The following is a 27,946-nucleotide window of genomic DNA, read 5'->3' as shown; positions in this document are numbered from 1 at the left end:
AGAGGTGTTTTTTGCAAAGTGCCTACCTGTAGATTTTGGCCTCTAGCTAAGCCGCCACCTAGGGAACCCTACCAAAACTGTGCATTTTTAAAAGCTAGAGACCATGGGGAATCCAAGATGGGGTGACTTGTGGGGCTTTGACCAGGTTCTGTTACCAAGAATCCTTTGCAAACCTCAAACTTTGGCTAAAAAAACACATTTTCCTCAAATTTTGGTGACAGAAAGTTCTGGAATCAGAGAGGAGCCACAAATTTCCTTCCACCCAGCGTTCCCCCAAGTCTCCTGATAAAAATGATACCTCACTTGTGTGGGTAGGCCTAGTGCCCGCGACAGGAAATGCCCCAAAACGCAGCGTGGACACATCACATTTTTTGAAAGAAAACAGAGGTGTTTTTTGCAAAGTGACTACCTGTAGATTTTTGCCTCTAGCTCAGCCAGCACCTAGGGAAACCTACCAAACCTGTGCATTTTTGAAAACTAGAGACCTAGGGGAATCCAGTATGGGGTGACTTGTGCGGCTCTGACCAGGTTCTGTTACCCAGAATCCTTTGGAAACCTCAAAATTTGGTTAAAAAAAGCACATTTTCCTCACATTTTGGTGACAGAAAGTTCTGGAATCAGAGAGGAGCCACAAATTTCCTTCCACCCAGCATTCCCCGAAGTCTCCCGATAAAAATGATACCTCACTTGTGTGGGTAGGCCTAGCGCCCGCAACAGGAAATGCCCCAAAACGCAACGTGGACACATCACATTTTTTTAAAGAAAACAGAGGCGTTTTTTGCAAAGTGCCTACCTGTAGATTTTGGCCTCTAGCTCAGCCGGCACCTAGCGAAACCTACCAAACCTGTGCATTTTTGAAAACTATAGACCTAGGGGAATCCAAGAGGGGGTGACTTGTGGGGCTCTGACCAGGTTCTGTTACCCAGAATCCTTTGCAAACCTCAAAATTTGGCTAAAAAACACGTTTTCCTCACATTTTGGTGACAGAAAGTTCTGGAATCTGAGAGGAGCCACAAATTTCCTTCCACCCAGCGTTTCCCTAAGTCTCTCGATACAACTGGTACCTCACTTGTGTGGGTAGGCCTAGCGCCCACGTAAGGAAATGGCCCAAAACACCACGTGGACACAACACATTTTTTCACAGAAAACAGAGGTGTTTTTGGCAAAGTGCCTACCTGTAGATTTTGGCCTCTAGCTCAGCCGGCACCTAGGGAAACCTACCAAACCTGTGCATTTTTTAAAACTAGAGACCTAGGGGAATCCAATATGGGGTGACTTGTGGGGCTCTGACCAGGTTCTGTTACCCAGAATCCTTTGCAAACCTCAAAATTTGGCTAAAAAAAACACATTTTCCTCACATTTCGGTGACAGAAAGTTCTGGAATCTGAGAGGAGCCACAAATTTCCTTCCACCCAGCGTTCCCCCAAGTCTCCTGATAAAAATGATACCTCACTTGTATGGGTAGGCCTAGCGCCCGCGACAGGAAATGGCCCAAAACACAACGTGGACACATCACATTTTTTCATAGAAAACAGTGCCCACCTGTGGTTTTTGGCCTCTAGCTCAGCCAGCACCTGGGGAAACCTAGCAAACCAGCGCATTTTTGAAAACTAGAAACCCAGGGGAATCCAAGATGGGGTGACTTGTGGGGCTCTGACCAGGTTCTGTTACCCAGAATCCTTTGCAAACCTCAAAATTTGGCTAAAAAAAACATGTTTTCCTCACATTTCGGTGACAGAAAGTTCTGGAATCTGAGAGGAGCCACAAATTTCCTTCCACCCAGCGTTCCCCCAAGTCTCCCGATAAAAATGATACCTCACTTGTGTGGGTAGGCTTAGCGCCCGCGACAGGAAATGGCCCAAAACACAACGTGGACACATCACATTTTTTCATAGAAAACAGTGCCTACCTGTGGATTTTGGCCTCTAGCTCAGCTGCCCCATGGGGGGCAGAAATGGCCTAAAATAAATCTGCCCGCCCAACCCCCTTCGGGAGCGACCCTTGCCTACGGGGTCGCTCCCCCTGAGTGACATTGGTGCCAAAAAAAAAATCCCCGGTGCCTAGTGGTTTCTGCCCCCTTGGGCAGATTGACCTAAAATCAGCCAATCTGCCCCCAGGGGGGGCAGAAATGGCCTAAAATAAATTTGCCCCCCCCCGGGGAGCGACCCTTGCCTACAAGGTCGCTCCCCTTGCGTAACAGCGCAAAAAAAGATCCCTGGTGCCTAGTGGTTTCTGCCCCCCTTGGGGCAGATTGACCTATAATCGCCCAATCTGCCCCCAAAGCGGGCAGAAATGGCCTAAATACAATTTGCCCCTCCAGGGGAGTGACCCTTGCCTAAGGGGATGCTCCCCATCTGTAAAACATCAACAACAAAAAAACGCCCCGGTGCCTAGTGGCCTAATTACAATAGGCTGATCTGCCCCCGAAATGGCGTAAAATAAATTTGCCCCACAGGGGAACAACCCTTGCCTAAGGGGTCGCTCCCCTTACGTGAAAAAAAAAAAATCCCTGGTGTCTAGTGGTTTCTACCCCCCTTGGGGGCAGATTGGCCTCATAAAAATAGGCCGATCTGCACCCAAGGGGGGCAGAAATGGGCTAAATATAATTTGCCCCCTATGGGAGCGACCCTTGCCTAAGGGGTCGCTCCCCACACCTAAAACACAAAAAAAAAAACAAGTATCCCTGGTGTCTAGAGGTTTCTGCCCCCCCGGGGGCAGAAAAGGCCTTAAAAAAAAATGCCCCCCTGGGAGTGACCCTTGCCCAAGGGGTCGCTCCCTTATGTCACTTTTACAACAAAAAAAAAAAACATCCCTGGTGTCTAGTGGGGTTTCAAAAGCCGGATTGCAAGCAATCCGGCTTTTGAAACCCTGGGAGAGACTTCAAAGGGAAGGAAATACATTTCCTTCCCTTTGAAGCCTCTCCTTGCCTCCCCCACGTGATCGAAAGAGAAATGCTGAGCATTTCTCTTTCGAATGCGCTGGAAGCTCTGCTTCCAGCATGATGGGGGAGGCTCTGTGATTGTCAGCACTCGCTCGTGCGCTGACGTCACAGGGGTGGTGGGGGGGTCGGGGGTTGAAGGGGAAGGGATTCCCCTTTCAGCCCTGACCTGGGGCGTGGGGGGCGGCCCTCGGGGGAGCGCTAGCGCTTCTCCCGAGGGCAGCATGCAGGACGTAATGGTTACATCCATGCCGTCACACGGGCGCTGCCATGGACGTAACCATTACGTCCATGGCGGGGAAGGGGTTAAAGAGTCTATGTCTATATACTAAACTAAGCAATACACTGCTTGGTATGGTGTAGGAAAGCGAAATATGGTTATATGCTACTTTTTCATCAGCAAAATAAGTCATGTATATGCAAACACAGCATTCCTTTAATTCACTAGTGTTCTCAGTTTAGGCTTACAGAACACTATTTATTCAGAAGGATCATGCACCCAGATTGGCTCACGGACACACTTGAAAGCTGCATTTGTGGTCAGAATGACTTGGTAGGGGCCTTTCCATCCCGGCTCCAGAATGGAATTTCTCATGTGCTTCTTGACCAAGACCCAATCTCCTGGGCTAAGGTCATGACACATCTCTTGATGTGGATATACAGTGACAGCTTCAATCTGTTGAGAGGCAGAACATCAGCTAATCCTTAGGAATAATTGAGAACCATGTCATATTTTATGTTCACAAGTGCATTTGTAGGAACTGCAAGTAATCTCATGTCTCTCCAAGAGTATCTCATGTGGGGATATACCAGTATGTCAATCAGGTTTACTTTGCATACTCATCAGTACTATTAGTAAAGGATCTGCCCATTTCAGTGGAGTTGGAGAACAAATGTTTGCCACTTTGGATTTAATGGTTGTTTTGATCTGCTTCACTATTCTGGATGCTTCAAGTTCATAAATGCAGTGTAACTTTTGTTCAGTTTGCAATGCTGTACACAACATTTTAATGATCTTACTGCTGAAGTGCTTTCCACGATCTGACTCCAAAGAAACATACATACTGTGCTTTGAAACTAACACCTTCAATAGCAGTTTGACTACAGTGAGACTGTCATTTTTTCATGTTGAGCATGAGAAAATGCATGCTATAACCAGGACATAACTCATTCCGCTACAGAGAGGCATTTTGCTAAAATCCATCTGTATTCTGTTGAAAGGACCTTCTGTTCTCCGATGTGACTCATTGTAACTAGTGTTTATTTCCCAACATGCAGTTATTGCCATGTTGCCCATCTCCCATACACACCTCACCCAGGTATACAGAATATGCAAATAGCAGATCTGCGAGATTTATATAAAGAATTGGTGACATTATATAGACGATTAGTTCAGTTCGTAATGCGAACATTGAACACAACACCAGCGTGTCCAGCACCGCCAGCATCTGGTGGTTATCAATTGGCTACGGGGATTAATCCACAAACAGTACATACTATTATGGGTAAAGTGCCAGCGGAATGGGAAAAAATATCGTTCTGGATTGCCCAGAAAACGAATCAGGTGGAAGCTGTGTTTCCCCTTACGGGACCTCAGGAAAAACATAGACTGCTCACTATGTGCTTGCCTTTTGGGATGGTTCCCTCGTTGGATGACTGTGCCACATGGAGTACAGTCTTCGCTGCCATATATACTACCACACATGGTACCCCGACACTTGCCAATCTACCGGAAGAGTTCATACAAATACAAAATGAGCATGGGGCTGCACCAGCCCTGGATTTGGGGATGAAATTAATGCGTAACTTTGACGCCGTATCCTCCATAAAACTCAGTAATATTAAAGGGGAAGCGGTAGCACTGGCAATTCACCAGCGTCTCTGGGAAACTCCACACCAGGAACAAGAGAGACAGCTACCGAAAATAATTTCCGATACCTATACTATTATAGGACGATATAGTTTGGGAGCCAAACCAAAGAAATTGGAGTTACAAGGTACCTCCCATAAGGAGGGGACAAAGCAGGCACAAGAGGGCTCTAAGAAGCGCTGGGACAAACAAAAAGATTTCAAAGAAAGAAGAAATAAGAGAGCTGATTCTCCACACCCGGAGAACTCTGCGAAAGGAGATATAGGGGGTCATTCCGACCCCGTCGGGCGGCGGGCGCCGCCCGCCGGGCGGAGACCACCAAAAGACCGCACCGCGGTCAAATGACCGCAGCGGTCATTCTGACTTTCCCGCTGGGCCGGCGGGCGATCTTCAAAAGATCGCCCGCCGGCCCAGCGGGAAAGCCCCTGCAAAGAGGAAGCCGGCTCCGAATGGAGCCGGCGGATTTGCAGGGGTGCGACGGGTGCACCGATTTTCAGTGTTAGTTTTTCAAAGATATGTCCCAAATATTGGATTTTTTGACAGTATGGCAACTTGCCTGGGGAAACTTTATGTACATTGCAAATGATTCAGTAAAGGAATAGTGTCTTGTTTACAAGATCATTGTCCCTGATGCCATTAATAGGCCTTCAATATGTTGGGAAGGAACTAAGGTCCAGCTGCAGGAAGCATTTTGCATGGTGCAAACTGCGAAAATCGCAGTTTGCGCCATGCAAAATGCTCATCGTGATGTTCATTCACAATTTGCGAGTCGGTACCGACTCGAAAATTGTGAATGCGACTCGCAAATAGGAAGGGGTGTCCCCTTCCTATTTGCCACTCGCATCGCTATGCTAAATTGCTTTGTGACCGCGAATGCGGTCGCAAAGCAATTCACAGTTACCACCAGTGTCACACTGGTGTAATCCATTCACAAAGGGGAAGGGGTCCCCATGGGACCCCTTCCCCTTTGTGAATGTTGCCCAAAATGTTTTTTCAGAGCAGGCAGTGGTCCATTGGACCACTGCCTACTCTGAAAAAACGAAACCAAATGGTTTTTTTTATTTTTTTTATTTTGCAACTCGTTTTCCTTTAAGGAAAATGGGCTGCAAAAGAAACATTTTAAAAAACTGCTTTATTTAAAAAGCAGTCACAGACATGGAGGTCTGCTGTCTTCAGCAGGCCACCATCCCTGTGAGTGCAGGGACTCGCTATGGGGTCGCAAAATGTGACCCACCTCATTAATACTAATGAGGTGGGTCTTTGCGACCCCATAGCGAATCGCAGACGGTGTCTGAGACACTGTTCTGCATCCGATTTTGCGAATCGGAAATTGCGAGTCTATCCTCATTTAATGGAATTAAGAAGAAAGCTTGGCAGTGATCTACAACTGTGAACAATTCCGGTGTACATGGAATCTGGCAAAGTATGCTGGCTAGATTCTGTACCAAAGTACAACATGGATTTACAACGTCATTACTTTTTTCAGGTCTTGGACAGTCCTAAACTTGCCATCAGGCTTCTCTATTCCCACAATGAGTAAACTGCATGGACGTCCTACACTTTCTTTCAGAAATCCCTTCTGTATCATGTCCTCAATTATTGATATAATTCCTGCTATTGTTTTTTTAGATATTTGATATGGTGGTGTTCCGAGGAAAATTACATTTGGTTTAACATTTATTTGGACAGGTTCTACACCTTTTAATTATCTGATATATTTTCCTGTGAAATCAAATTGTTCTGGATTCACTGTCTCTTTTGAATCTTGTGGTAACTCCTCTCTACAGTCATCAATGGGTAATGCACTACTGTTTCTTTTTAAGCCAATCTGAACTCAGCATCCTCATAATGGATCTGAAATTGGACCCCACTAGGAGTTCAATTAATTGTACAATTTAGTTTACACAGTAGATCTCTTCCTAATAGATTTGCAGGACTTAAATCGCAAACAACAAACTGGTGGTTTTCTTCAAATGAACCTATTTTTAGAGAAATCTCTTTCGAGATTGGGTTAGAAATGTGTCTGTTGATAACACCTACAACTTGAATCTTCTTTCCTGGGAGGGGTAGGTCTGGGAGTTCAGCTGTTCTCACAGTGGAATGAGTAGCTCCTGTGTCAATAAGGAATGAGTGTAGTCTGTGGCCATTAATTTGACCTTCTACAAATGGTCCACTCTGGTCTACCTCTAAGACTGCATCAAGAACAATCTGCCTCCCCTCTCTGGCATGTCACTGCAACATGCCTTGATCTCAGCTCTCATCATCTATCATATGAAATTGCTGAATCACATTTTGATTTTGTATTTGCTTCACATTTCAATTTACTCAGGGAAATTGATTTTGAGTCAGTCTTGTGTTACTCACATTCTGCTGAGCCATAGGGGTTTTTGTAACTGGTATCATTTAAACTAGGCATTTGCACTTGCTGTGTGGGCATATTATGCATTTGCGCTTGGTTCGTCCCTGCAATTGATTATTGTATCTGGATTGAGCCTACACATGTGCTTACAATGGCCCGTTTGTTGGAAAACTTTTATTTTCTTTAGCTTTGCCACATTCAAACCTGTACTCAGATCAATTGGAGCTCCTCAACCTCTGCCCTGTGAAACAACCATACCTCCTTGAACACTTTGCATTTCTGCTTGAAAGCCAGCTCCGTGCGACCCACCTTGAACACCAACAACTTGTAATGCACCACCATTTCCTGCAAACAACTGATTCCGAAATACTCTCTGTGCCTGCTTCATCTGAGTAAACATTATTTTTTCTTTAAGCTTCCACTGTTTTATCTCCTGCTCATCACTGCAATACTTTGCATGTTTCACTTTGCTATGCACCCCAATTCCCTACAAACAAGTGATTCTGTAATCCTCTCTGTGTCAGCTTTGTCTGAGCTAACACAAACCTCTTGTTAAGCTTCATCTCCTGCTCATGACTGCAATACTTTGCATATTTCAGGACCCCAACTAGGGGCCTTATCTATCAACAAATCCCATTCTGCTGTCTGTTTTACCTAATCTCAGGTCTCAGACCAAGCACAAAATTATCCCATATCTGTTGGTTCAAGATGTGCTTTACCCGTATGCTACTGAAATGCCTTTAACAACCTCTCATAATATTCATGCACAGACTCCTTCACTTCCTGCTGAATTTGATTCAACCTCACATAATGCAAATCCTAAGAAAGAACTCTACCCTTCAAAAAAGTAATCAAATCATTTTACTTAGTCTTTATAAGAGGAGACGGTGCAGTTTTAACAGGATCTCTCGTCAGCTCTGCATCTGGTCACTGAAAAGCAATCTTACATTCAGCCCAGAAGTAATTTGGGACAATAGTGACAAAGAACCTATTCAAATCAGTCCACAAAACCTTTGAAATTTTAACAAACCTTTTCAACTTGTGTGTACCACTCCATAGGATTATCTTTTAATTTTGGAAAATTGCTCATACATGATGACATGTCTCCTCTATTTTAAGGCATATATACATACACTCCACCAGGAATTTCCCCTAATGGGTAAGCTGTAGCTCTCTCATAATCTGGTGGATCTGGTGGTGCTTTTTGTTTTCTTTTAATTGCTACTAATTATTTATTTTTGTCATGTTTTCTTACCCATTTATTTTCTAACATCAGATTCACGCCATCTGTGGACACACTTCACTAATTCAATAACGTGTAATCACATTTCCGAGGAACGCGTGTTTTCAATTGACTTATCATGTAGATTTATTCTGAAACTTTTCTGCAATGGGATGCTCTTTGAAATATCAACATCATATTTATTAGCCAATACTGATAATTTATCATGAACTGATGCTGCTCCCCTTGTAATTTCATTACACAAATAAAACAATTATTTTTCTTGATAAACTTTCTGGCAGCTTCTGCAAAACATGGGGGAAAAATCCCATCCTTTAACAGATTAATTTCTACTGGTGATATTTGTTTTGAGAAAACAATTTGTCCCCTTCTCCTAATGTTTGAACAGTTTGTGGAGGTGTCCGAACTACAGACTGAGAATTTTGTAGTGTTGTAATGTATCCGTTCGCTGAAGTGGCTCCAGCTGCTCCTTGAGTCACTTTGTCTAAGGCACAAGTAATTTGAACATGTACTGTTTGTGTTGTAATCATCCTATTAATTGGTGCCTTTGCCAGTATTACAGGAGCAGTAAACCCTCCAGGCATCACAGTTTGAGCAGGTCCTATTTGAGTGTGTTCATTGTTGGGAATCAGTTGCTGAAAAACAGGCTGTGTTGTAACAGGCTATGCCACAATCAGTTGGGTTTTAACTGGCTATGGTATTGTCGTTTGTGTCAACATTTGTTGTTTAATAACAGGTTGTACTGCTTGCAATTGTCCAGTACTCTGAAATGCATTTGGGTCAACAGGAGCGGTAGCTACTGTTACATTATAATTCCTCAATCATCAAATAGCATGCAAGCATATTGTCAAGAGGTACCTCTGCACAAAATGTAATGATTTTGAATTAAATCCAACAAATGACAAATAAAACAGTTAATGTTTTGATTTTGTTCTGTATACGACAGGTTCAGAAAAGCCTTTTTTCCAATCTGAGCGTGTCTTAGTAATCCAACCCACCAATGACTGGCTGACTGTTTTCATAACCCAACCGATCACAATACGGTGTTTACAGCAATCAAGCAATGCCAGTGCCGAACAATATGATGCAATAACTGGAATTTGTAGTGTGTTACCTTTTTTAACCACAAAGAGTTGTATTCTTACAATAACAACATCTTGACCAGTGGGAAATCGCCCTATAAATATGGTGTCACCTTTGCGCATCAGGCTTCACCAACACTGATCAATATTATAACAACCACAACAATTTGTTATTGTCTCTATCTCAATTGTGCGAACGACAACATCACATGACCTGCACTTCAACTCATTAGCAGACAAGAATACCATAAATCAAATCTTATTTATCAATATATCTATCCCACAATCTTAGACTACTTCTTAGTCTGATAACCATTTTTATTTTCTTCAGCAAAAGCACATAAGCATCAGCAATGCAATTCAAAACATCAATAAACAAATATTTTTCAAAATAATATACAATTCACAAATCACAATTAATCATCATGATTACACTGCATAACCATATTTATACACCTGAAAGTGGAATACATCAGTCAGCAATCACTATCGGCAACCGCTTCAAGTACCACACTCCATCAATCTTCAAACTCAGGCTTTAGGCAATTGGGCACTTATCTACCTTGGACCCTTTTTTATTTTTGCAGCTTCTTCTGTCTCCTTACCTAACCTTACCTCTGCTACCAAGTTTGCCAGTGCGCAACATGTCTAGTAATAAATCGTTTTTTGAAGATTTTCACTTTACTGCTGGACCCCAGGCAGTGAACCTAGGTGGTGTAGTTAGAGATAAGTAGAAGCTGCCTTAAAAACATGTAGAAAATTTCAGTATATCATAGCATTTGCTTTAAGAGTCAATGATGAGAGTTTGAAGAAGGTTAAGTGTTTTTATTTTCAGTTTCAGTCATTATTGACAAGGTAATAAATCATACATCAAAGACTAATAAATAAAAAGGAAACAGAACAAGGCATGAAGTACGTTCCATATTATCTAATTTACTAGCTTAACCCACAACCTATAGCTTATAGCCCTAACCTATTACCTATAGCCAATTACCTAGTCTTATAAAAGGAAGACCAATCAGTTAGCTAAAGGAACCCATAAAGATTTCAAAAATCAAAGATGTGAAAGCATTTATTTAGGAATTCAATAGAGTTGTAGAGCAAGTAACTGTCAGGCAAAAAGTCTTGGATTTGAATCTACGTGTCAAAATCTAAGCAGCTAAAATAAGTCTGAATAGTGTCTTAGAGAGTGTCTGCAAGCAATAACTGAGTAACAGAATAAAATAGAGGAAGGATTTTCTGCAAAATGAGTCCAAGTCTCTCAGGCTTCTCAAAGTATTTTCCTAAAAAGCTTCTCTGCTAAAAACATCTCTGAAAAGCATGTTCTCACTAACCTAGGAACACACATTTTATAATCACATAATTTTGAAACTGATATCTTCTCTCTTTGTCTTCACCACTCATTCGACCAATCCATTTTGATGTCTTCATGAGAACAAGACAGCTGCCATTGACTAATTTCTCTAACAAAGCTGAGAAGAAACATATTATTTATTTGTTTTAATGTTTCAGATCCATGGATCAAAAGGGGCCAGTCTTTTGGAATGCATTGGGAAGCTTCTGTTTTTTGATGTTGTCCTTTGGTACAGGGTATTAACAGATAGTGAAGCCCACTTAGAGTGGAGAAAAAAGAACCGTTTTTTATACTAGCAGCAGATTGGATGATCTGATATTTCCTCCATAATGACCTAAAAGAGAATTCACATCATTGTTGGTTGAGTCCACTGGGGGGGGGGGGGGTGCATGGACTGTTTCAATTGCCTAAAGCTGCTCCTTGAGGCATTGTACTTGCTACTTGAGGAAGCCTGGTGGGCAATTATACAATGATGAAGTATATCCCTGCTACTTGCATACTGGCAAATATAATAGCCAGGGTTTTTTTGTTAATCATTGATTTGATTTGTGAATTTAATGTAAAATGTTATTGGTTTTTGTCAAGGATGTAATAGGTATGTTGAAAACAGGATATATACGGATGGCACCAGGAGCTATATTCCAAAGGCAGTTCATTGTCACTATCCTCACTGAATGCACTTTAGCGATTTAAGCAAACTCTCAGCAGTATGACCAGAGTTCATGATCTAGTATCAAAGTAAGGAAAGAAGGAAGATTACCTTTAAATGTTCTAATTGCAAATTATTTTGAAACCATTGAAATAAAATGGAAATTACAGCTTTATGAAACTGACAATTTATAAGCAGATTTCAATTTATCAGTTGTTTTAAGCATGTATTTTATAAATGCCTTCGTAATTGCAAGCAGAGTGACATGATTCTCATTTGATTCAAATTGCACAGCTGTATGTCAGGAATAAAGATACAACTTTACATTTTTGAATCTTGTTTTTTTGTCTTCTCACACTACCTTCCAAAAATCAATGACATGTTTAACTAAAATGAGTAAACCACTATTGTTGAATGAATACCATCAGCTCTTATGAAGATCCTTGTTGGGCAGGGATTAAGTTATTGGAGAGGTGTTTGGGGTGTTACTCCCCTTAAAAAACATATTCTGTAGTAAATAGTTGGTAACAAGTGCTTTCAGTCGAGTGAAGTTTCTGTCCTATTTTACCTGGGATTTTTCCATGCCCGCTCTGATAAAAACATACACTCTCTTTCCTTTTTGTGTTTTAAAGGCCTTAAAAATGTTGGTTTCTTTCAAAACTATTGTGTTTTAAGTACTCCTAACATTTCATACTCATTTCTTTCCACTATCCGTAAAGCTTCCCTCATGTCCTGCTTCTCATACAATATGTTTTAGTAAGTTGCCCTAGTGTGATTGTTGGGAATTCAGAAGTGCACACTCACCAATCATATTGACAAACTATGCTCCTGATGACAGGACTGGGAAATCACAATAATTACAAGTGAAAAACAGAGATGAGCAGAACAAATGGACTCATTAAGCAGAAGGTTACTAGGCAAGTATTTGGATGTGTTAGTTAGAGTAGGAGACTACAGACATATAAATTGAAACAAAGGAAGGGTGAATTATGGGAGGTTGTTCTGAAGCATTGGGGGATGCGCTCATATGCAAATGATATACAGTGTCAAGAAGCAACATGCGTTGTATTTGAATATTAACCCATTTGACTACACTAATGGGTTTATATACCTTATGCAGGGAATGCAAAAAAGTATCTGGTTAAGCAAGGTAAAAAATAAAAATAGCATCTACAGCAATTTGGTCCTACCTTTTCTCCCTAGTGCTCTGAACTCAGTTTACTCTTTTGTTTCCTTCATGTGGAAAATAATGGCAGGACAGTACACAGAAGAACAGAAATGTTTAACTGGGTAATACCAACGGATGATAGGTGGATTGATTACAAAAGATTTTGGGGCAGATTTAAGAGCCCCTAGCGCCACCAGAGCATCAGCTTTCGTGATGCTCCGGTGGTGCTAACCACTGTTCCATATTTACAAGGAGGTGTAATGCCACTTTTTGTGGTGTTACGCCTCCTTGTAAATATGGGGCCCTCTGGCACAGTTTTCTGCATCAGAGAGGTGTGCAATTGGTGTTGCAACAGGCGTTCCACCCCAACACCCATTGCTTTTGACGCTGCCCCAGATTTATTAAAAATTGTAAATCTGTGGAATTGCCAAAAACTAATGCCACTCTAGAGGTGGCGTTTGCATGGCAAAATGAGGAGGAATGCTTTTATTCCTCCTTGTTTTTCGCTTTTTCTTTGTGTGCTTCATTCTGCAGCGCATACGGAAGAAGCAAAATGCAATGGATGATCATTTCTGTGCGGGAAGGTGTCCCTTTCTGCACAGAAACAATAATTCTGAAATGAGCTTTGGTACTTCCATGTGTTCTACATTTTGCAACACATAGAAGTGCCAAATCTGTGTATAGATTGTTTATGTGTAGGAAGGGACACCTTCTTGCACATAAACAATCTATCCCATCACTGCAGATACCCTTGCACTATGGAGCAAGGATGCATACATTGGTGCAGGCAGCTTAATTCAATGCCAGCGCAGGGGGACACAGGGGTGCACCGTATTCCGGTAAACACAGTGCATCCCTGCAATACAAAAGTGGCACATGGTGGTGCTGCTATTTAGGGTGCAGCCCCACGCTGTGCCACTTTGGCATAAATCAGGCCTAAGCCCCTGGAAATCGCTCTGGCCATATTCAAATCCATGGCTTTTCTGCCCATTTGCATTAATCCAGACAGGGAACCATATGCAAATTAGTCTTGACCCTGCTCAAGTAAGAATAATGCAGCCTGAGTTATCAGGCAACGTCCCTGCTGAAAAGTAGTTCAATAAACCTTAGAGCATTTATGAGGTAGGTAAAAGTGGCTCAGGCCGACTTTCATTCTAGTAGTCAAGACAATGCACATAGCTTCATACGTATGATACAGCTCGTGTTTTCAAACTATGCTCTCAACAAGATGATACATGTGAGTACAGTCACTTCCTTTTATAGCGCTTGTTAGCTAGATGTATGCGTGGGTAGAAAACAGCAGTCGTTTGCAAGAGTAGTAAATGTTTTACGATTCATTCCTTTGAGTTATATATTACTCGTGTTGGGAAATAACTCACCGTGAATCATGGTTGCTTGCAGTTTAGGTGCCTGGTACCTCAATTGTGGACGTACGCTCTTTGTATCCACTGTATAGCATTATAGAAATCATGCACCAAAAATGGTATATATATTCTGATAGAAGCATGAATCTATTGGCGGCATCGGTGGTCAATGACGTCCACCACCATTTATTTGCATTTGACTCACCAGGGAATATGATTAGCCCAGTTTGCCCATTTGTTCGACGGTTTCGTGAAATCCATTTTTAGAAAACGAAGGTATTGTAGTGTTACCTTGTCCTGAATCCTATATAATCTAATGCACATAGGACAATAACCATAATTACATTTTGAACAAAGGGAAGCATGAATTGTTCTGGCTCACATGTGGTGTTGTACAAATGCAGATATTGAAAAACCTTATGAAATATTTGTATGTGTATTTAGAAAAGTTCACTATTTTCCGGGTTTTAATATTCATTTTAGCAAGCGTGGAAGCATGCTTTTGTAGTGTGATTTGTTGGATATTCAAGGCTACATATAACAAAAAACGTTGACGACTGAAAATATCTACCGTCTGATCTTCAATTTGTTCTGCAGATTTTACCCAGTTTTATGGGGGAAACGTCTTCCAAAGAGGCACCTTCAAATCCAAGATATTTGTAACCCGGGTGGTCGATGTTCTGCCACAAAAGTGGATATACCTGCCATGGAAGAAGTCACTTTTCGGAATAAATATTGTGATGGAGATTCTACCATTACATTTGTGCACCGAGAATGTCCACCAAGTGGGAGAAACACTTTGGAGATCTGCCGATTAGCCTCTCTAATTCGAAGTGCAACCAATCTTGAGTGGTAAGGACGACCTACATATCTTTTGTTAAAGAACTGTGCATTTTCCCTGGAGTTAACTAAGTTAGACATGGTGACAGAAAAGTCTCCCGAAACTGGGTGGCTGTGCTGCCACCGATATGTCGGGTTGAGTGAAGTCTGGACACTGTTGGAGGTTAAGGTTGAGTTTAAACGAAACCAACTGCGTCTTTGGCAGTGAAATGTCCCTCGCCTAGAGTTCACCTAGAGTGCACTAAACACAGTGGTAATAGTAGCACAGGAGATGAGTCTATCTTGTATTTCCTTCCTTAAAATCAGGCTGCTGAAATAAGTTCGACCTAGTACAAGAGTGAGCCACTGCACTAGGTTGTGCAGGGAAGGCCAACACACACGTAGCTGTCAGGAGCGCTTGTTGTGCGGCGAAGGTCTCTCTATCTTTCCCTCGTGTGAATATGCGTGCTGTTCACAGTATAAACATTACAGAAAACAGCCAAGTGGAAATGTGAGCTGGCCACATTTACGTGTTTGTTAGCTGTTGACCACATTATTATACATTACATTAGATGCCTTGATCAGTGATAGTTGCAACATTTTATTAGGCAAGGCATCTATCTATGTTGCCTTTTGCAAATACATATTTTATACATGTTTGGTCGTTAGCCCTAAATATGCATATATAAACATGGATGACCAACCCCACGGGTGGTCTATATGTTATCAGTAGAAGGTGGTTTAGCAGCCCCTACAGTCTCCAATGCCAAATAAGTTGATGGCCGTGGGAAGGCTTTCCTCTGGTGTAATAAGAAAAAGTCAAAACAGCAGACCTCAGACACTTATATCAAAGTGAGTAAAATGTACTCAGAGCAAAATGTCCTGATGCAGCCCCAGGGAAGCATTACAGCACTTTTATAAGGCTTTGACTTTTAAGCTGCCTGACAGTGTCAAAAATGTTAAAACCTGGGATTGAAGAGATTCTCTTGAACATCATAAGAGCTGGTGACCAATATGATATATTATTGCATTAAGAGGCTGGCAGCAGTGATAACCTAGCATTTCAAGTTGTAACCATTTAACACAAGGCCAAAGAAAGTTAGGACTCGTTATTCATGCAATCACTCCTCGTGGAGAGAGGAAGTGTGGGCTAGCTCAGTGATCTGAGATGACCTTCCCTCAAGGCTTTTACTAGCATCTCCGAAGGCCTTAATGTTCTTCTAAGTGAATATCTTAGGATTTATGGAATGTGATTACTAAACGATTTCTCAGTTTAGTTCCGGGTGGTGATGATTGTATTATTTCTTTTATCGCCGCACTTTCCTAGGTCAGTTGAATTTTTAGTGCTGCACAGGTTTGTTTGCTCACCATCAGCTTCAACACTTGCAGGTTTTAACAAAAGCAGCCCTTTCAACTTGCTACTCACAGTTAAAATGCATGGAAGTGGCTGAGGGGAGCAGGTCTTCTTAAAATTGTTTTATTTGGCATTGACAGAAAGAGTATTGTAAATATAGATGTTCATGTTGTTGTCACTGCAACGTGATGAAAACAAAATATAAGCACACAGAAAACGCACGGAAAACAGATCCATTTGTCAGAACCTCACGCGGGAGAAGCACTAGGTGACAGCACAGGCCAAATACAGTCATCCGTCCCTAACCAACCCATTATGCTCTCCAAATACTGTGTACTATATCTGACATAAAGTGAGAAAACGTATAGCCGGATGAGCTATATTTAGTTACACAAACCGATCCTTGATCTTTAGTACTTACACTAGGCAACGGTTTAGTGGAAATACCGCATTACTTCATGGTGACATAGAAAGGTATTTGCCGAAATGCATAATGAGGACTAAACTCGCACTACATAGTCTCCTGGAAAGGGATATAATAAATAATGACACCCCTATCGTCCTTGGCTACGCAAAACAGTAACGTTTAAGTGAAAGCCTGAGCCATCTTGCACTTTATGTTGTCCCGAGAACGGACTCACAGCAACAAAGAAGGCGATGCAGAGATGTCTTCCTGTATGCAAGTAGCCAAAATGTAAACTGTCAACCTTAACTGTTTGCATGATCGGACATTTTTACTGTACAATGATAGGAACATGTGGGTAACCCATGTTGATTTAGATATTCCTTTCAACGAAAGTCAACGAATCAGAAGAACCACAAGACCTCCACAAGTGTCCAGGTTAACTCGTGTTCCCGTTTTGTGTCCTACAGAGGCCACACTTATTAAAACGTATAGTTGGAGGACAGACGGAGATCATTAGCATTCAGGGCAATTCGACATTTTAAAAGCTATGAAGGTATGAGATAGATGGGACTTTCGTGAAGACCATCACCCAGGATGGACAGCAAGAGATCCTAATGCAACGACTCTTGTTCCTGATATTCATGAGAGACCAGGTGACTCACTCAGAGTTCAAAAGAAAAACGAAATGACTAAGCAGATTGGTATAGCTGGAGGAAAGAAAGGCTCACTTGAAACACAGCTAGTCTAGCATGACGGAGCTTACATGGACCAACACATGATTGGAGTGTGATTACTGGAGAGATCATGCCTTCGTTTTCAGCCTAACAGCAGGTTTGATAGGTAATGGTGAAATTCTTTTTACCATAGCTTAAGCTATAACAAAACAGAAGGGGAGATAGAGGATTATTTACATGCCTTGCAGATCTGTGAAGCTCAATTCAAATAGTGTGAGTTTCTGAGTACAGTAATTAAGGGGGGTCATCTCTTAAGTCACCAACGTCCAGGTCCTAGGGGGTTCTCCCTTTCAGGATGCACAGACCCTCACCCACCTAGATAGATTGTTTAATCTTTGGGCCGTGCCACACGTTGGGTGTGGTGCACACTCCCCAACAGGCTCTATGGTGGAGTTCTTTTTGGAGATCATTTTGAGATCAAAGGAGACAGACTTTACTTGAAATGTTAAAATATCTGTGGTTAGGTTTAAAGAGGTTTTTATTATTAATCTACACTATCTATCATAAGAATAAAATCAAAGGGTGGACCTGAAGGAAATTACACTCCCAAAAAGCCCATAATTAAGAATTGGATGGTGTTGCACCTGTCATCCGTAGGGTGGTCTTCCCCCAAACATTTTGCCTACTTCCTTCCAGTGTGCTAAAAAAAGTTTTTGTTGTCTTTAGGTAAATTTGCCCTACACCTGATTGGCACATTTAATGTACTCCCCCTATAAAAGTTGGACAACATGTACATAGGGCTAGTAAAATAAACACTACTAGTGGACCTGCATCACGTATGGTGCCATCCACTCAAGTAGCCTGTTAAAACATGGCTCAGGCTTGCCATAACAGCTAGTGTGCAGTTTTAAATAGCAAATTCAATCTTGCAAAAAAACATTTTATCAGGCCTAAAACACCCTTTGTAATACATATGTCACTCCTAAGGTAGGCCCTACACAGCCCTTAGGGAGGGTGCATTGTATTTAAAAAAAATTGGACATGCACGTTCAAGTTTTACATGTACCAGTAGTGAAAAACTCCTAAATTTGTTTTTCACTACTGTGAGGTCTACCTCACTCATAGGATAACAATGGGTTACCTTATTTATTTAATGATTGATAACTTTTGCTTGGGAACAAGTAGAACAGTTGTGTTTGTTTTTTAAATGATTGCATTTTGAAATCCTCTTCAAGGGTAAAGTCATATTTTAGGTAACAATTCTGAAAATGGCATGTTTAGAGAGTTGGCGTTTCCTTTTCTTAAACAATTGATGCCTGCAGTCTGTATCATGGCTCACATGACTGTGATAAGCATGGCAGTAGGCCTTTATGTATTCCTCCCAGACATTGACAGAAAAGTGGGTGGGGCATTCTGCCAGTATGGGTGGGGCAGAGCTGTGCTCAGCCCCACTTACATTTCAAAGGAGCTGTCTGAGCACTCTCACAAAGGAATTCACACTAATCTTTTGTCCCCCCAGACATCCTGAGACAAGTGCAGGGAAAGAAGAGACTTGTTGCAGGAAGGCAGCCTGGGGTGGGACCTCATCCCCCAGGCTCCTCCACTTCCCTTGGGGCTACAAATTAAAGCATCTCCCCCGCTGCGCGAGACGTGTAAGAAACTTGTTGCAGGAAGCCGTCCCGAGGGACTTGATCCCCCAGGCTCCTCCACTTCCCTTGGGGCTACAAATTAACGCGTCTCTCCTGCCCCGCGGACTTGTTGCAGGAAGCCAGCCCATGGTGGCATTTTATCTCCCAGGCTCCTCCACTTCCCTTTGGGCTCCAAATTAATGGGTCTCTCCTACCGTGCGGGACGTGAAAGAGACTTGTTGCAGTAAGCCAGCCTGGGGTGGGACTTCATTCCCCAGGCTCCTCCACTTCCCTTGGGGCTCCAAATTAATGCGTCTCTCCCACCGCACAGGACGCGTAAGAGACTTGTTGCAGGAAGCCACCCCGGGGTAGGACTTCATCCCAGAGGCTCCTCCACTTCCCTTGGGGCTACAAATGAACACGCCTCTCCCGCCACGCGGGACGCGTGAGGGATGCGCCCAGGCATGTGCCCGTGCAAAGACCCGGCTAAGACAGGCCCGTCTTCACCCGTCATCGCCCGATAGAGGCCGGGCAGGGCACATTTTATTTCGCCTGCAAGAATTAAGTGTACTGGGGAATTCTAACTCTAGCTACGGGATTACCCTATTTCCCGATTGTTACTATTTTACGGTGGGGAAAAGTAAAGCTGTAGATGTCCCAGCTTCATCGAGTGATATTAAAAAATCAAAAAAATGGTATAGTAATCAAGTGAGCTATGCACCCAACAAAGGAATTATCTCCTTGACTGAAATTGATTTGTTATTTGAAGAGGTTAACACAATTTTAAAAAGTAATTCATCACCAACCAAGAGTGGAACATTTGGAGAGGGGAAAATCCCAGAAATATTCACGAGGAGGAAGAGGATGTAATCAACTTACCCCCCTGTAGAGACCACTACAAGTGTGGATTCTCTTGTCCCTGGGGAAAAAACCTTGTGCTCATCACCAGCAATATCTTGTAGTGCTTTGGGTGTTCCGTTAAGTCAGAGGGATGTCTCTCCATTGAGCACTGTGGCCTTCCCTCCCCGCTAAGCCCAGTGGTTAGGGTGGTTCCCAACATCCGGGTACAAACCGGTCTGGGCTACTGGCGGAGGAAAGAGTCCCACCTGTTTGTACAACATACTGTGCCTAGAGCTGTTACTGATAATAACACCCCGACTAATATTCCCTCTGCTTCTGATGGCCTGCAAATGCTCGACAGGGGTGTTAATCTAGCCCCTGTCCTTCAGAAGGTGGATGAAGTTAAGAATTTATTTTTATTATTATGGGGGATAATAAAGGAGAAATTGATGCAGAAGTGTAGTTGCAGATGCCAATTGCCCAAGGGGGAGGTAAAAGGGGGTTGAAGTACAGCTGGGTCCCAGTTAGGACCAAAGGCATATACCTCTCCCTCAGAGATAGTTATGAATCCCCCTTTAGACAATCCACCTATATTCTGTGCAGAGGGTAACCAGTTAGAACCCGTAAGGGCATAGCGGAAACATAATAGAGCTACTAACATCAGGAGTCCCTGGGGGGACACTCATATTGTTGCTCGGTCGGATGTTTTGGATGGTGGACCCAGGGGTGACGCCACCCTCCGAGCTTTTGGTAGAGTGGTTAGCTCCCTTGGACCCCCCACCAAATCTTCTAAGCCCAATATTGATGTTCCACGGTATGACCAGTGGCCAGGCTTAAGAAGCAACGATAGTACTATCTCTATGGTTGATGTGCCCAAGTTGCCGTCTGGCTCCCTTGCGAACCACGAGTCCTTGACTAATAAAGTCATCCACTGGCTACTTACCCAACACAATTGTCTTTCGCTCATTCCCTCTGACATTCTTGAGGTGGTCAGATGTAGCCACTTGGGGCCAAACCTTAACTTTATTTCTGTCTGTCTTGCTGATAGGTTATTGGTGGACCAACTTTTGGACTTTGCAACACGCACACATCACTTATGGGACAAGAGAGGGGTTGGTATTAGCCTTGCTTTAAATCCCCCTTGTACCTGCCCAATTATGTTCTCTGAGGAGTCAGTCTCTGTCCCAGAAAGTGAACCACTTGTGGTACCCAAAACCTCTCATACACTGCCAGTTAACAATTGACTAAACACTGATCAGGAAGTGTGCCCAGGTGCTACCAATGGGGATAAACATCTGAAGGGAGGGTTTGCCCCATTCCTTGTGTCGATATAATCAATTCTGAGATATCAATAATGACATGGAATTTAGCTGGCCTTGATAGGAAGTTGGGTGACCAAGAGTGGGTTACTTATATCAGTGGCCTGGATGTTTGTCTCTTCCAGGAGACTTGTGCTGAGGAGCAAATTTACATAGATGGGTTTCTTTCTTATAGTGCCCCAGCCCAACCACCAGAGAAGAGCCTAGGCCATCCTGAAGGGGGCTTATTGGTGCTCTTAAATAAGAAATTGCAACATGATCATCTGTTATTAAAAATAGACTGAATGGACCAAATGGGAGTACAACTTACATTCCATCGGGATTTCAAGATCATTTTAATCAATGTTTATGCTCTATCTGTCTCTCGGGGATCTGAGTCTCAGACTTTAGCTCAACTGTCACAATTCTTGGATACCCTGCACCTCTCAATCCTTTTAATAATAGCAGGTGATTTGAATTGCACCTTTGAACCTTCCTTTTTGAACAATGGATTAATTGATGAAGAAGACGAAATCTGGGGAATCCCACAGTTAATGAATAATTGCCAGTGTACTCATTCTTATGTGGCCTTCCAGTTGGCCTCTTTGTGCCTAAAGCATGGACTCAGGGCTTGCACCGGTCGTATGCCTTCTGACTTAACCTACATTCAAACGAGGGATGTCCAATAGTGTAATTGATTACTTTCTAGTGGATGTTAGGTTGTGGCCTTCACTAAAAGATATGAAGGTGGAACCCCGGAGCGAGAGTGATCATAATTACTTGTGTCTTACTTCGAATGGGGATGTATTTAGGAGATCACTGAACATACAATGCACAGTGGTTCCTACCCCACTGTTGAATAACAATTACACAAGGGGTTGCTGGCCCAAGGTTTTGTCCAATCCTCATTTGATAAACGGGATTTACAAATTGTATATTGATGAAATGGCTGTCTATGAGGAACATGAAGTTAACAATATTCCCATCCTTAGTATTCATGAAAAGATGTCGAAGAAACTGCAGAGGTTCTTTTACAAACCCTTCGATGTCAATACGAACAAAAATGAATGGTTTAATGAGGACTGTGTTAAGGCTAAGTCTGCACTAAAATCTGTAATCATGATTGGCTCCCAAGTGGAGATTCAATCAGCTAGATGTATTTCTAAGAAGGTCCTAATGCAAGCAAAAAAGTCATGGGAAGACTCCATTTGGCAGGGCTTGCTTGTCGCAACCAAAATTAACAACAATATGATGTTTTGGGAGTTATTGTCCAAAGGACAAGGAGGGGGCAAGAGGTGTATCAGGAATCATATACAGCCTGAGAGCTGGGTGGATCATTTCACCCAACTCTATGTTGCTCCCTGCAATTTTTCAACTTGTAATTCTGTGACTCACCTTTCCCACTGTTGGCCAGTCCAAGTGATCGCTCAGACTTACTTAGCCCGGATATTTATATTACTGAGGACTAATTTTTTTTCTCTTTAGAGGAAACTATAGCCTCAATTAACTCTCTAAAATCAGGAAAAGCACCTGGCCCGACAAGATCCCAGGAGATTTATACGAATCTGAATTAATTATTTGGTCCTGGTATATAAATTTGATCTCAAATAAAATCGCTGCTGGCTGTGCAATCCCAAGCACTTGGAAAGGAGCTGAAATAATTCCTATTTACAAAAAGGGTAATGCAAACTCTCCAGCCAACAATAGACCCATTAGTCTCATTGATAATCTTCAGAAAATATTTGCTAAACAGTTGTTGGAGAGGTTAACAAGTTGGGTACAAGATCATCAGGTCCATTCCTCGTTACAAGCGGGCTTCAGCCCTAAAACTAGCATGATAGACCAGGTCTTTAGGCTGGTGCTTTTATATTGGAAATATGTGGTCCTTGCTAAGCAATATCTATGTGTTGTTTTTGTGGGCCTTAGATCTGCTTTTGACTTGGTTCCAAGGGAAAAGCTATGGGAAGTATTATATAGGTTGGGTGTCCCAACAAATATAGGGGGTCATTCTGACCCTGGCAGTAAAATCCGCCAGGGCCAACGACCGCGGGAGCACCGCCAACAGGCTGGGATTCCGACCCCCATACCGCCATACTGTTCCTGGCGGTTTTGGCCGCCGGGAACAGAATGGCGGTATGGGGTGTCATGGGGCCCCTGGGGGCCCCTGCAGTGCCCATGCCAATGGCATGGGCACTGCAGGGGCCCCCATGACAGGGCCCCACAAAGATTTTCAGTGTCTGCCATGCAGACACTGAAAATCGCGACGGGTGCAACTGCACCCGTCGCACCCCTTCCACTCCGCCGGCTCCATTCGGAGCCGGCATCCTCATGGAAGGGTGTTTCGCGCTGGGCTGGCGGGCGGCCTTCTGGCGGTCGCCCGCCAGCCCAGCGGGAAACCCAGAATACCCGCGGCAGTCTTTTGACTGCGCAGCGGTATTCTGGCGGTCCCAGCCAGGCCGGCGGCTTCCGCCGCCGGCCGGGGTCAGAATGACCCCCATAGTCCTCCTTTTACAACGGTTCCACAAAAACACATATGTGCAAGTGAGATGGGGTGATCAAGGAGAGCTGACAGAAAAACTTCCCATCCAGAGGGGAGTCCGTCAGGGTTGTGCTTTGGCCCCTATCCTATTTACCCTATTTATTAATGAGGTGGTACAAACTCTGTCCTCTTGCCTAAATGATGCTCCCACACTGAATGTGCAGAAGATTCCTATACTACTCTTTGCTCATGATTCCCTTCTCATTTTTAAGACTGCCATGGGCCGCCAAATCCTTGTTGACAGATTTAAATATTTCTGTACGGACTATGGTTTGCAGTTGAATGTTAACAAAAACAAATTAATGGTGTTCGGCCCTGGTCCTTGTAGGAGATGGACCATTAATTTGGATGGGACTCTCCTAAGTAGGACTAGAACTATAGATTACCTGGGTGTGAGGATATCAAGTAACCTACATTGGGTGGACCAAATTAGCAAAAGTGTGGGGCTCCTTCAGCATAGAGCGGCTGCTATCCTGCGTTTCTATAAAAGCTCTATATCTAAAGCTGCATCTCCAGCCATTAAAATCTATCTGGCAAAGGCGCAGGGTGCGGCCACTTACGGTGCTGAATTATAGGGGTTTTCTGAGAGTAAAAGATTATCCGTGGGAGAAAATAAATTGGGAGAAAATAAATTTGCCAGGGCTTAAATAGCGTGCCCCTGTAGTACACCCTTGATCCCAATGTTTTTGGACCTTGGATTTAATCGTATAGCTGATTTGAAAGCTTTAAGACCCTTGCTTTTCTGGGTGAGGATATGGACTGTCCCAAAACTTACTGTATACAGAAATTCCCTCCTTAATTTATTAAGGAGGCCAAATGTGGCTACTGTCCCATGGGTTAAACATGTGTCAAACTGGTTTTGTACCCTGGGACTGGGAAGCTTCTGGGACAACCCACATAACTTGGAAAAACCTCATAAGACTATTCTGAAAACATTTGTCCTATGTAAGAAACCATTCCACCTGTTGTAAATCTTATGGTCAGTTGATGAATTTATTTATTCACTTTAAGTGGTACCCCCAGTATGAACCGTACTTAGATCTCATACCTGATCTACTGGGGAAGGGCCTTTATGCACGCATTTGCTTTAGGAGTCTCCCGTTACTGACCCTATCAAAAAGCTGGGGACCTACTTTACATTCTGATCTATGTCCAGTTTGTCCTGGTAGTCCAGAAACTGTAGAACATTTTATGTTCTTCTTTCCTGCATACGCCATTCCATGGTCAAAATGGATTTGTGTAATCTGTCGTGATTTGGGTTTGAGCCTGTGTTGCACAGCTGTAAGATTTTAAAAAAACAATACCTCTAATTTATTTAATCCTTACAGTTAGAAAGTTTCTTGTGGCCGCCTGGCATACACAAAGCCGTTTGTTAAATAATCCTCTATGAATTAATATTAGGTATATAAGTATTTTAAAGTCATGAAGCTCACAATTGTATTTTATTATTTTTATGTTTCAAATTTTGTGTAAATTTAAATTTTGAATCAATTGTATTTGATGCTTTAATGGTTATGATGACCGAATAAAGCTTGTTGTTGATAAAAAAAAAAAAAGGCAGGTGAAAAGTCAATTCGAAAACCATCTGTGAGGGGAAAACTCCAGATGTTTCTTTCAATTCAAAGCTGGCACCAGGTATAGCAATAGGGCCCTCAGACCCACTCCACAATTCACCACTGGACCTGCGCAAGACACTCTGGAGGCTTTTTCTGCACTTCAGAGGAATGCCTTACTGTTTGAGGATGGCTTTGTCCTTCAGTGGACCTCCCTGCTTCTGGAAGTCTGCCTTAAACCCTCAGAGGACTGCCGTGCTGCTGGACGACTGTCTTGCTGAGTGATCCCACAACTACCAAAGTAACTCCAAAGTCTAGTTGACTGGACTCCTGTCCTGTCCTGCAAGAACACAAAGGTTTCAACAACTTGAACCCCAGACCTGGGCCCTGCCTGAAGGAACTTCTGCCCTGCAAGTGGTGTCCACCCAATCCTAGACTCTTGGAAGTGGTGCTAAAAGTGCTCAAACAGCCTAAAAAAGACGTTGGAAATAAACATTTTTCAGTCAAAAAGTGCCCCGAGAACCAAGAGGAGACTGAAACCTACCTACTTGCCGATCCACCCAAGGTGCATTGTCAGTCATCCTGACTTAGTGGTAGCTTCAGCTACATTCTTCTCCGCAGCAGCAAATCCTGTTTAGCGGCTCCTCACAAGACGTGTATCTGACGTCATGGAGACTTTGTCGACTACAGCCAGCAGCTTCAGCATATGGGAGATGTTTGGCTTTCAAAAAAGAGAATAAGGTGGCTGATTTAGGAGCCCCTAGTGCCTCCTTGCATCACATTAGCAGCACTTTTGTAACCTAATGTGGCCAAACAATGTCAAAATCACGACACCAAATTTACAAAGTGGTGCAACGTATGATTTGTACCACTTTGCAACACTTTGCGCTACATTATGCCTGTACCAGGCATAATGTATGCCAATGGGGCATTTCCCTAGTATGGGGGGCGAAAAAATAGCGCAAATAAATTCTTTGCAGTATTGATTTTGGTACTATATAAGCCTGCTCAAAGCAGGCGTTAAAAGGTCAAAAGCCATAATTTCTAATAAGCCTCAAAAGGCTTTGCAGGATTTGAGCAAAATTCTTGACACAAATCCAGCAAAGCTTGAAACTAACATCAAAAATGTTGATGCTAGTTCCCCTAACTACTGCTATGGTGCTCCGTATCTTAAATCCGGCGCACACACTGCGGAATTAGAAAGGCACTAAGGGGCGCAAGAAAAGTGGTGCTGCAGTGGATTCTAAGTCTAAATATAGAAATCTTCACTGCTACTACATCCAGGAGCTCTCCAACAACGATGTCTCCTCATCAGACACCATCAGCTGCCATACACCGCTGAACATTACCTTCTCAGACATGTTTCCTCAAAAAATGTTCTAAGTCCGAAGAGAAGCAAAGATTTGACCCATCATGGTCAGTCATATCTTTTGACTTTTCACACACGACTAGATGTCCCATTGACCAATGAATTGACACTAGAAATTTCTTATATCTTTCATTTTACCATAGGTTTGTGTGAGTGTTGTAGTGATGTTAGGTCATATTCATAGTGTCAACTGTCAGTATCAAAGCAGTTTTGAACATTTTAACATGTGTTCAGATGTCTGTGCCATTACCTTTTCATGGATAATTTTTGTGTACAAAAAAGTCTCTAGCCCAGCAGTTAGTTTACATATGAACATGTGTTGATGACTTGTGTTGCATTCACATTTCTCGCTATTCTCCCAAACTGCCCTCTCTCTTTTTTCCAAATCTTTTTCCAATAAGAAGCTCACTATTATTATTCCATTCCTATTGCTACCCTGTGCTTCCCTTAAATCTCCTAACACCACATCACTACCTCATCATCTATCCTATATATCCACAAATTCCATCACCCATAATGCTTTCAAATGTCTTTCCCCTCCTTTGAATAAGCTTGACAAACTGAAATCAGCATTAAACAACTGCTTAAGGGCCACACAACATGCCAAGATAAAGGGAAAACAAAACAAAGAGCTATGTCGCTAAGAGAAATCCCAAACAGACAATAATGGAAGACCCTGCAAAAGCATTAACATGGATCCCTTATCAGCAGCACAACCCTCTGGGATCCTGGGGATCACTTGGAGAAACAGTACGGACCACTACCACTACGCAACATTGTTCAATGCTCTCCGGGGGCATATACAAATCAGAAAACTCAATAACCAGCATGGGCAACTGATCTTTTGTCTCCAAGTACTTTAAAGCACCAGACTAAGAGGTCAACCTTCTATTCCTTACAAACCTCAATACTAAGGGGCATATTTACATAGAAGTGGTGCAGCATGATGCTGCACCAAAATTGGCAGCGCCGCACTGAATCACTTCTGAAAGGCAGGAATGTGGCATATTTACACAAATACGGCTCACCCAGTGATGCCCCTAGCACTGATGCTAATGTTAGCTGCAGCACACATAGAAGTAGTGAATCGTCATAACTGAATGACTGTTTATGTGCAGGAAGGAACACAATAATTCATTCATGGTGTTTTGCAATTTCTATATGTGCTGCACACTTAGAAAAAGCAAAAATGAACAGAAATTAAAGTATTTTTCCTCGGTGTGCCATGCAAATATTGTAGCAGTTGTGTGGAAGTTAATTCTCAAATCTTGACAGCAAAGTGTGTTTGCACCATGCACCTATATGTCATTGTTGTGTGGCTGTAATGAGCACCACTGTGTTCTCGCTGGGCGGAAGATTTAGCACACTGCAGTAACACATGACAGGGGGAAAAGAACCTATGCCATGAAGGAAAACATATCTTTATTTATTTGATAAGG

The sequence above is a fragment of the Pleurodeles waltl genome, chromosome 2_1 (genome assembly GCF_031143425.1).
Source record: "Pleurodeles waltl isolate 20211129_DDA chromosome 2_1, aPleWal1.hap1.20221129, whole genome shotgun sequence".
Lineage (NCBI taxonomy): Eukaryota > Metazoa > Chordata > Amphibia > Caudata > Salamandridae > Pleurodeles > Pleurodeles waltl.
The sequence above is the reverse complement of the archived record's forward strand: the minus strand, read 5'-3'. Positions refer to the sequence as shown.